The 10,926-nt window shown below is 41.3% G+C and overlaps 1 protein-coding gene across 1 annotated transcript in view; it reads left to right on the plus strand.

Moving 5' to 3' along the window:
• Positions 1-991: 991 nt before the first annotated feature.
• LOC119650742 (mitochondrial uncoupling protein 4) overlaps positions 992-10,926 on the plus strand; it is a 28,185-nt gene continuing 18,250 nt past the window's right edge. The window contains exon 1 of the mRNA XM_038053834.1: positions 992-1,225. The gene's annotated coding sequence lies outside the window, so the exon portion shown is untranslated. The remainder of the gene's footprint in view (positions 1,226-10,926) is intronic.

Below are 10,926 nucleotides of genomic sequence, written 5' to 3' on the forward strand. Positions count from 1 at the left end.
TTAAAACAGGTGCAAATATTACTGCCATAAGGGTAAACTAAAAATATAAAAAAATGATTTAAATATACCTAATTAAGACCATACTATTTAAAATATTTAAAGAATGAAGTTTCTATGTGAAGAAGATCATTGGTTTCTATCTGACTGTTTACAGGTATCGTCCCTTTAAAAGCAGATCTCCTGCCAGTGAGGTACGGCTCGAGAATTTTATGGATATTTTTCTTAGGTAGCTTCTCCTTGATTTTGTAGACAAAACCTTCATGCCAGACAAGAAGACTACATACAGAAGTTTCGTCTCCAGTGCATTGCTTGAATTTGTATGGTAAAAGAAAAGCATTGCACATGTTCGACATTCTTCAATACTTGCGCGTGAAGAATTTCGCATTTCGCACATCTTTTTGATGCTGTTGATGTCGTGTATGTGATGTATAAGATGGAGGAATAATTAGAAGAAAGCCATCTAGGTGCCATCGATATTCACGCCAGTTAGCTACCTCGTACCTAACCCGCCCATATGCGCGGATGATGACATTCCGTACCGCCTAAAAATCGATTTACTCCTCCTGTATCTAGGCTTATGCAAAGTCAAAGAATACAGTCGCGCAGTACTTTCTACCTTTCAAACCACAGCTTATTTCGGAGGGTAAGCCATGAAGTTGTTCTACAATTCCATATTTTCTCCTGAACCCGAACTGGTGAAGTGGAATACTTTCGTTTTCGTCCAATTTTGCTTTGGTAGCTTGGATAGTAAGCGTTTTTCGAGTAGCTTTGGTAGTGAGGGAAGCGGACTTATCGGTTTATAGAACGGGACAAGCTTAGGATTTTTATCTTCCTTCGGGATCAAAATTGTGACGAATTCCAGCAAGTAACCAAGGTGTAAGATTCCATTAAATATGTGTGCCAATTGAATGAATTTTCCGTAAATGGATCATAGTTTCATAGTAAGCCGTCATAACAAATATATGCAAAAATACATGTCTTTCAAACGTCGCCCGTAAGTGAAAAGTAATAGTAAAAATCGGACAGCATTTTAAGTTATTCTAGATATTTTGCCTTTTTTTCTTTCTTACTTAAAAATTCATCAAAGTATGGTCTAAGTAAATTGTAAGCAAGTGGTCTGATTACCCCAAGAAACCACGTTGTAAGAACCAAGCTCAAAATGGTGGCAAGAATAAATTTTATAAACTGCCAAAAAGTTGAATAACTGGCGAGTCAACTTCTATCTGTAAGTATGTTTATCATAGTGCGATTGACAAATTAGCTCATCAACAGCGTTCGGTCTAGTGTTCGTGCCGTTTCAAAAGACACCATTTCCAAAGCATTGGTAGCAATGTTCATGATAATGAATAATGCAGGGAAAAAAAGTGTAGGTTTAATTCAAGGAGCAGTGAGCAGGATATACTTGTAATTGTTTTATATTTATCGTTATAATGCATAGTGCATGTTACTTACTGACTTACTTGCTTTTACTTCATACATTATATTACAGGCAGTTACTTAATTGGCTAGATATTAGGCCCATGTCTCCAATCTTAAATATGAATATTATTTGGATATGTGTATTGAACTTATTAAGGAAAAATTAGCAATGCTCAAGATATTAATAAATATATGATGAAAAATTCGTATTTGTACCTTTATCCAGGTCTTCATAAAAACTTTCTAAAAAAAACGGCCTTCACACGGGATGACCCCCGTAAGTGTTGCTTGAATTAGATAATTATTTATGCTTCTAAAACTAGAAGAACTTACTGCGCAAATTTCTTGAACCGTTTTGTCTTTGTTTCTCTATGAAGATGTCCGGATAGCTGAGTGGTTATAGCACAAGACTGTCGTACGGAAGGTCGCGGTTCAAATCTCACTGTGGCAGTGGAGTTTGTATCGTGATTTGACGTCGGATACTAGTCGACCCAACTGTGAATGAGTACCTGCGTCAAGTCAGGGTAATAATCTCGGGCGAGCGCAATGCTAATCACATTGCCTCCTATAGGGTACCGTAATCCTGTAGTGTACCATTACGGTCTTGAATGAAGTGGTCTAACACACTTCAAGGTCCTGATCCAATTGGATTGTTACGCGATTATTATTACCATTATTCTCTATGAAGACGTTTTTAAGGTTTTGTGTAAAACAAAACCTTATTAAAATCGATTCAATGTCTGTCTGTCTGTCTGTCACACACATTCAAAAACTTTTTTCACCGGATATAGTTGCGTATCATGTCAAATGAAAGGTCTCGATTAGTGCTTTCCGAAACTGAAATTAGTTTTGGCATAAATTGCAAAGTGCGTGAGTAAGGAGTCAAAATGTACGCACTTGAAGTGATACAGGACTCATTTTCAGAAACTACCCAACCTTAAAATACGAAAAAAATCAGGATAGTGCGCCTAGATGAAATCTAGACCCCAAAATATGTCCCATCCCGATATCTGCTCAAATAAACTTACTAATAGTATATTACTACTTTTTAGAAATTTACTGAAAAACGCCCCTTAAATTCATCCTAGGACTTTGTACCTTTGTACCAGCATAGAGGATAATATTTCGTATATACGTACTATATTTCGTGGAAATCTGGCAATTAACACCAAAGTTATAGCAGTTCAAATTTAGCAATTTCGCGCGAATTTACCGCTTCCAAAGCCATGGAAATCACATGCTGGTGTCAGAATTAACGGGAATAATTGACATTCGCGTGAAATATTAAAGTCGCATTTATGAAGAATCTATTTATCTGCAGGCCTTTTTAAGGTTTGGTGTAAAACACTTATGTAAAATCTAGTCTTCGTGAGATGTCCCATTCCGGCGCCTGCTCAAATAAATTTACTAATAGTATATTATCAACTTTTAAAAATTGACTAAAAAACTCCCCTTAAGTTCATCCTAGGTGTACTAAATTGTACCGACATAGAGGACAGCCTCGTGCATAGACATGCCAAGCTTCATGAAAATCCAACTATTAGTGTCAAAGTTACAGCAGTTCAAACTTATTAATTTCGTGCGAATTATCAGCATCCTAAGCCATACAAATAAGATGCTGACGTCATAATTAATGAGAATAATTGACATTCGAGTGAAATATTAAAATTCCATTCAAGAATAATCCAATTCTCCCCAGCCTGTTCTATATTTGATGTCGGTTACATTTTTGGCATTTGCCAATAATATTAAACTCACAGTGTGAAGCGTATGATCAATACAGGGGTTTCCATCAAATGATTTATTTAAATCACTTTCTAGAAAATAGAGGGCAATGAAATTTTTAGCTATGCGACACGGAGCTGTCGTGCACTCGTCGCTCCTCACATCTTTTTCTTTTACTTCAGCGTTTGTCCCGTTCATTAGCGGGGTCGGCTCGTCGTGATCTGTTCGCCATTTTATTTTATCAAATGCCTGATCAGGATGTAATCGCGAGGCTCTTAAAACCACATCCAGCGTATCAAACCACCGTTCTTTCGGCCGGCTTTTTGTTTGCTTAGCATTGACTTCCATGTGCAGACCAATATTGGTAAATGAATTCTCGTTAGCGTGAATTACATGATCACACCATCGAAAACGCCTCACTCGCAGTTTTTCCACGATCGGTGCAACCCCATATCGATCGCGGATATTTTCATTTCGGACATGGTCAAAACGTATCACGCTACCAGTGCAACGCAACATCTTCGTCTCCATTGCCGCAAGACACCGCTCATTGTCTTTTATAATCGGCCAACACTCAGAACTATAGAGAGAGGCAGACGGGCGACATTGCAGTAAATTTTAGATTTGAAACGTGCGCTGATACGTCGATCACAAAAAACACCAGTTATGGAATTCCACTTCATCCAGGTTGCGTTAATGCGTGAAGCAATTTCATTACGTAGTTCTCTATTGGCTGATAGTTTGACTCGAGATATTTAAATCGCTCAGTTCTGCCCTCGAGATATTTAAATCGCTCAGTTCTGGCAATGGCAGTAACCTGCCCTCGAGATATTTAAATTGCTCAGTTCTGGCAATGGCAGTAACCTGCCCAGAACTGAACCATTTAAATATCTCGGGTCAATGCTATCAGCCAATGAAGAACTGCGTTATGCTCCTCTCATACAGAAACAGAAAACCTTTTATACCTGAAGGGTCAGGCTTCCAGTTTCCCAACTTGCTGAGGCGTTTGGATTGCTTTAATGCAATCTTGCCTCTTTTCAACTTTTATCATCAGCCAAGTGACTTCCGTTACAATTGGCACATTTGAATTTTTGTTGCAAACGTCGTTCGGAAATTAGTGTTAAACAGGTAAAATGTCACATGCCAGGTTTATGTCGATCGCGCGTATTTATCGGTCCAAATGACGTTCGAATGACTTCGCTAAAATCATAAGAATTAAAGTCAAAGCTACACAAGAGACCTAAGGTTTATGAACTAGGTATAGCAAATTAATGGTCAGTTAAGATTTTTTGGTTGAAAATCGCATTCTACTTTTTAAATGCGTTTTGAAAATCGGCTGCCACCATAGCCCAAAAACTATCCAAGGAAATTCTTTGAAATTTTTACGACTTATTTAAAACATATTTCTGCAGTCCGCGAACTAGGATAATTGCGATTCGTTCAGTAGTTTTTTCTTATTCATTAAAGAACTTGAAAAATCCCCAAAATTCACAAAAAAAGTTTAACAAGGCAACAAAAATTTAGTCTTCAATAATTCTTAATAATCCTAGTTTGCAGACAGTGGTTAAGTCTACACGTTACAATGCCGTTTAATTTTTTCTTTACGATAATCACAGCGCCCTCTAGCGTATCAGCAGAAAAACATCTTTTTTTAAGATGGATGTGTAAGTTGCTCTGTATTTCAAAAGCAAATGATGTTATCATGCTGGAAAAATTACTACGCAAGCTCAATCCAGTTCTTCACAAAAAAATTTCTAAAAAAAGCGAAAAAAACAACCTTCACATGGAATGACCCCCTTAACACCCAATGTGGCTAATGGGCATTTTTCTCGGCTATCACCATTTCCACAAATTTGGCATTTTGTCGGAAGGTGACAATTCGCAGCTCCACTTTCTGGGGACGTACTGCTTCCTCGAACATTCAGGCACTTTGAAAATAAACTAACTTTATTCTACCCCAAGAAAACTTCCAAAACTGTAGAGAAACACGAATCGAGCTGGACAGAATTCACTGTTAACCACGCGGTCACAGTTCTAAGCATACTTTTCACCTGCATCTGTACAAATCAAAGGTTGCCATCGAACTGGCATAGTTCATATTAGCTGAAGGTCAATTTAAGAACAAGTAGACAAGTCATGGTACCAATTACTTCTCATCTATCAACTATCATTTGAATTGTGATTAGCTACAAACCAAAAAAAATCCTTTCACACTTTCTATAGTGTAACCTAGAAAATTAATTTAAAACTATCTGAATTTGTAGTTACATTTAAAGTATACGAGTGCCACTTGCCTCTGCTGAATCTTAGGCAAGTTGGAATGTGAGAAATCACTCAGTATAAGAAAGCAAATTGTGTAAATTGCAATCGGTTTACTGTCCGACTGTTTCAAGCACTTTTCTCAAAAATCCCTGCACCTATTGATACATAATTCGGCTTATAATGTAAAATAAGACGGCGGGGATTCCTAATACAAGCGAAAGTAGGGCAATTTGCTTTTCTCCAAAAGTAACCACGTGGGTTATCAAATATGCATAAAGGTTTCAATTATTCCTTAGGGGAATAGGGAAGTAGGGGGCAGAAAAAGCGAGGTTAAGGTGGGACAGGCCTTATTCCAGGAAATTCATCATCATCATCAACGGCGCAACAACCGGTATCCGGTCTAGGCCTGCTTTAATAAGGAACTCCAGACATCCCGGTTTTGCACCGAGGTCCACCAATTCGATATCCCTAAAAGCTGTCTGGCGTCCTGGCCTACGCCTTCGCTCCATCTTAGACAGGGTCTGCCTCGTCTTCTTTTTCTAACATAGATATTGCCCTTATAGACTTTCCGGGTGGGATCATCCTCATCCATACGGATTAAGTGACCCGCTCACCGTAACATATTGAGCTTGATTTTATCCACAATCGGACGGTCATGGTATCGCTCATAGGTTCCGTTCTTATGTAGGCTTTGGAATCGTCCATCCTAATGTAGGGGGCCAAAAATTCTTCGGAGGATTCTTCTCTCGAATGCGACCAAGAGTTCGCAATTCTCCGAGGAACACATGAGGACTGGTAAGATCATTGTCTTGTACAGTAAGAGCTTTGACCCTATGGTGAGACGTTTCGAGCGGAACAGTTTTTGTAAGCTGAAATAAGCTCTGTTGTCTGCCAGCAACCGTGCGCGGATTTCATCATCGTAGCTGTTATCGGTTGTGATTTTCGATTCCCTAGATAGGAGAAATTATCAAGCCCACATTGATGTGCAGCCCAAGATCTCGCGCCGCCTGCTCGATCTGGATGAAGGCAGTTTGTACGTCTCGGGTGGTTCTTCCCATGATGTCGATATCGTCAGCATAGGCCAGTAGTTGGGTGGACTTAAAGAGGATCGTACCTCTTGCATTCACCTCAGCATCACGGATCATTTTCTCGGGGGCCAGGTTAAAGAGGACGCATGATAGGGGATCCCCTTGTCGTAGGCCGTTGTTGATGTCGAATGGTCTTGAGAGTGATCCTGCTGCTTTTATCTGGCCTCACACATTGGTCAGGGTCAGCCTAGTCAGTCTTATCAATTTCGTCGGGATACCGAATTCTTTCATGACCGTGTACAGTTTTCCCCTGGCTATGCTATCATAGGCGGCTTTAAAGTCGATGAACAGATGGTGCAACTGTTGTCCATATTCCAACAGTTTTTTCATCGCTTGCTGCAGAGAGAAAATCTGATCTGTTGCTGATTTGCCTGGAGTAAATCCTCTTTGACATGGGCCAATGATGTTCTGGGTGTATGGGGCTATCCGACCTAGCAGGAGAATGGGGAATATCTTATAGATGGTACTCAACAACGTGATACCTCTGTAATTGCTGCACTGTGTGATATCTCCCTTTTTATGTATGAGACAGATAATGCTTCGTTGCCAATCGTCAGGCATTGATTCGCTGTCCCTTACCTTGAGCACAAGTTGATGAACCACTTAGTGTAACTGGTTGTCTCCATATTTAACCAATTCTGCTGTAATTCCATCGGCTCCTGGCGACTTACGATTTTTTAGCCGATGAATTGCAGGGACTGTTTCTCCTATACTTGGTGGTGGCAGTATTCGTGCGTCGTCTTCAGTTGGCGGGACCTTCAACTCGCCGATGTCCTGGTTGTTCAGTAGATCATCAAAGTACTCAACCCATCGCTCCAATATGTCCATTCTGTCGGAAATCAGATTTCACTCTTTGTCTCGGCTGGATGAACATCGAGGTGTATAAGGCTTCATCCTGCTGACTTGTCGGTAAAACTTCCGCGCCTGGTACGGTTGCTCCCAGTACTTTTCGAGTTCACAGACTTGTTGGTTCTCCCAGGCTTCTTTTTTCCGTCTGTGAAGTCGCTTTTCTGTTGGACAGAGTTCGTGATAAGTCTCTGCGCGTGCCCGCGTTCTTTGAGAATGTAGCATTACTTGGTATGCAGCATTCTTCCGTTCCGTTGGTAGCTTACATTCATCGTCAAACCAGCCGTTCCGACTCTTTTTGCGACTGGGGCCAAGTATGTTCGTGGCCGTATCAATGATAACGTTCTTCAGGTGATTGTGAAGATCATTTGTTGATGCTTCATCTCGAGGTCCTCTTTTGACTGTGGTTATTGCGGCATCCATTTCCCTCTTATAGGTGTTGCGGAGGGCTGTGTTGTGGATTGTTTCAGTGTTAACTCTCACCTGATTGTCAGAGGGGATTCTGGCTGGTGTTATTATTCGAGCTCGGAGCAGCCCCTCTACATGTTCTGATGATGAGATTCTGACATTCATCAAGGCTGAGAAGTGGCGGCGTTCGATCAACACGTGGTCAATTTGGTTGAAAGTGGTCCCGTCTGGAGAGGCCCATGTATGTTTGTGGACCGCTTTCCGCGCAAACCAGGTACTTCCAACAAACATTTCGTGTGACCCTGCCAATTGAATAATCCGCAGACCGTTATCATTTGTATATTGGTGTAAGCTATGGGAGCCAGCGTATCGCCTGAATATGGGCTCCTTTCCTACTTGGCTGTTAAAATCCCCAAGTATGATTTTGATATCATATCTGGGACAAGCTTCGAGGGTTCGTTCTACTGCTTCGTAGAAGGTATCCTTCTCCGACTCTGCAGACTCCTCTGTAGGGGTGTGAACGTTAATGGGGCTTATATTTCTAAATTTGTCTCGCAAGCGCAGAGTGCATAGCCGTTCGCTTATGTTTTCAAAGCCGATAATAGCAGGTTTCATATTTTGGCTGACTAAGAAACCTACTCTGAGCTCATGGTTTACTGGATAGCCACTATAATATATGGTGTAGTGGCTCTTCTCCACGAAACCGGTCCCTGTCCAACGCATCTCCTGTAACGCTGTTACATCAGCCCTATATTGGGACAGGGTATCGGCTAGCTGCTCAGCAGCTTCATCTCTGTACAGGAAGCGCACGTTCCATTAGAAAATGCGCAAATCGTTATTCCGTTGTCGTTGGCGGGTTCGTCGTTGTGTAATCCGCCCAGTCCGAGGCTCATGTTGTGGCTTCGTAACAAGTTGTTTTCCGAGGGTCAGCCCTACCCAACCCCCAACCTGGAGGACCAGTTGGTATAATTTGTCCCGTTTTTAGGCACGGGGGACTCGCCTCCATTCTTCCCCGTCTGCAGCTTTTCGTTAAGAAAGAGCTCCCAGCGGTCACCACGTGGCGGCGGAGATAGGGTTTGGTAGTAGAGTTGTTGGTGTTGGCTCATCAGGCATTTCCCAGGTTTTATGCTCCATCGTGGGTACCAATCCACGTTTCGCCCTGGGACCTATACTATCCTTTGAGCACCATATATTTCAGAAGTTTACTGGAAAGACACCCTTAAATGGATACTAGGAATATTTTAGATAAACATCAAACATTGGAAAGTTCGGTAGGGGAAAGTACGGTAAAATGACGATCTTAAGATTCTTTCAATTTTTCCCGACCGCTGTAAATGAATGGTGGGCTCAAAACACAAACATATCTGTTTTACCAAAATATCATCAGTTTCGAAAAGTACTATCTCAGCCCTTTCATTTGATACTCTACACGACCATATTTTGTGAAAAAAAATGTCATCCCCGCTTTCACATATATGGGGAGCCCTCCTCAAACCCAACGTCATATATAGAACTTGAGAATTTTACTCGTAAGTCAATTATTCCCCTTAATTATGACGTCAGCATCTTATTTGCATGGCTTAAGATGTAAATTCTCGTGAAATTGATAAATTTGGACTGCTACGACTTTGATACTAATAGTCGGATTTTCACGAAACTCGGTAGTATTATGCCCGATGCTATCCTTAATGTTGCTAGGATGAAGGTTTCTCCGGCCAATTTCAGAAGTTTATTTGAGCAGATGTCGGAATGGGACACATTTCATATAAGCGTATCGTCTTGAGTTTTTTCAGGTTTTTGGGTTGGGTTGTTTACGAAAATAAGTCCTGTTTCACTGTAATTTTTTATATTTTGACCGCTCATTCAACCATTTGTGCCGAAAGGACAGGCAGGCAGTCAGTAAGCCGATTTTAATAAGGTTTTGTTTTACGCAAAACTTTAATTAGAATATTTTGTATGTTTTGTACAAAGCAAAATATTCTCCTTCAGCCCTGTTCCCGTTCAGAACTTGGGTCGACTCGTCGTGGTCGGTTGTGCTATTTGGCTCTGTCAAAGGCCTGATTTAGATGCAGTTGCTTTTGGTCATTCCCTATCGACTTCGATGTTCAGACCAATCTTGGCAAGCGAATTCTCGTTAGCGCGAATCACGTAACGTCTCTCTTATAATGTTTCAACGATCGGTGCAACCTCATATCGATCGCGAATATCCTCACTTCATGTGATCAAGGCGTGTTACGCCACTAGTCCGACCCAACATCTCCTTTACAGCAAGACGCCCCTCATTATCTTTTATGGTCGGCCAACACTCAGAACCATAGAGAGCGACTGGGCGGACAACAGGGCGGTAAATTTTAGATTTGAGAAGTTCGTTGATACGTCGATCACAAAGAACACCAGTTGTGGAACGCACTGACAGTAGCAGTGCCTCTTCCATGTGGATCGGTAGACAAAAATTCAGTTTTATTTAAATTCAATCTGAGACCGTGTTGCATGAGGCGATCATTGGACATGTTTGGACAAGTTGCTCAAGATCAGCTTTGTTACGCTAGGAAAACATAAACTGCATAAAGCAGTGAATAGGGCGCTGGACGTTGGATGGAATCTCTTGTACATGTTGAACAGGAGGCGAAAGTAACATTGCATGACATTCCACTATCTCAGGATGGCTGACGAGAGGGTCATCCCAAGCGGGGAACTTCTCGACATGTCCAATAAGTCCGTCAACGATAAAGCATAATAGTAATAATAGTTGGTGCAACAATCCATATTGGATCAGGGCCTTCAAGTGTGTTAGAGCACTTCATTCAAGACCTTAACGGTACACTACAGTACACTGTAGGAGGCAATGTGGTCAGCATTTTCGCTCGAAATTATTACGTCAAATCACGATACAAATCCCACCGCCCCGAATTGAGATTTGAACCGTGACCTCCGCTACCCGGACAGCGATAAAGCATGGTTAAGGAATAATGGATGATCGGGCTAGAGCATACCGCCTGTGTTTGAACTTCTCAAGGATTCCAGTGATCCATCTGTTGTCAGACTACCACCATGTAACCATGTGCATTGTTTTCCCCGCCTGACGACGAGTCTATAAACTGGGACCTGCGTGACTCAACGTACCCACTTTCTCAATGTTTCAACTTTCTTTGTTAAATCATTTTGAATTTGCATTTTT

The sequence above is a fragment of the Hermetia illucens genome, chromosome 1 (assembly GCF_905115235.1).
Source record: "Hermetia illucens chromosome 1, iHerIll2.2.curated.20191125, whole genome shotgun sequence".
Taxonomy (NCBI): Eukaryota; Metazoa; Arthropoda; class Insecta; order Diptera; family Stratiomyidae; genus Hermetia; species Hermetia illucens.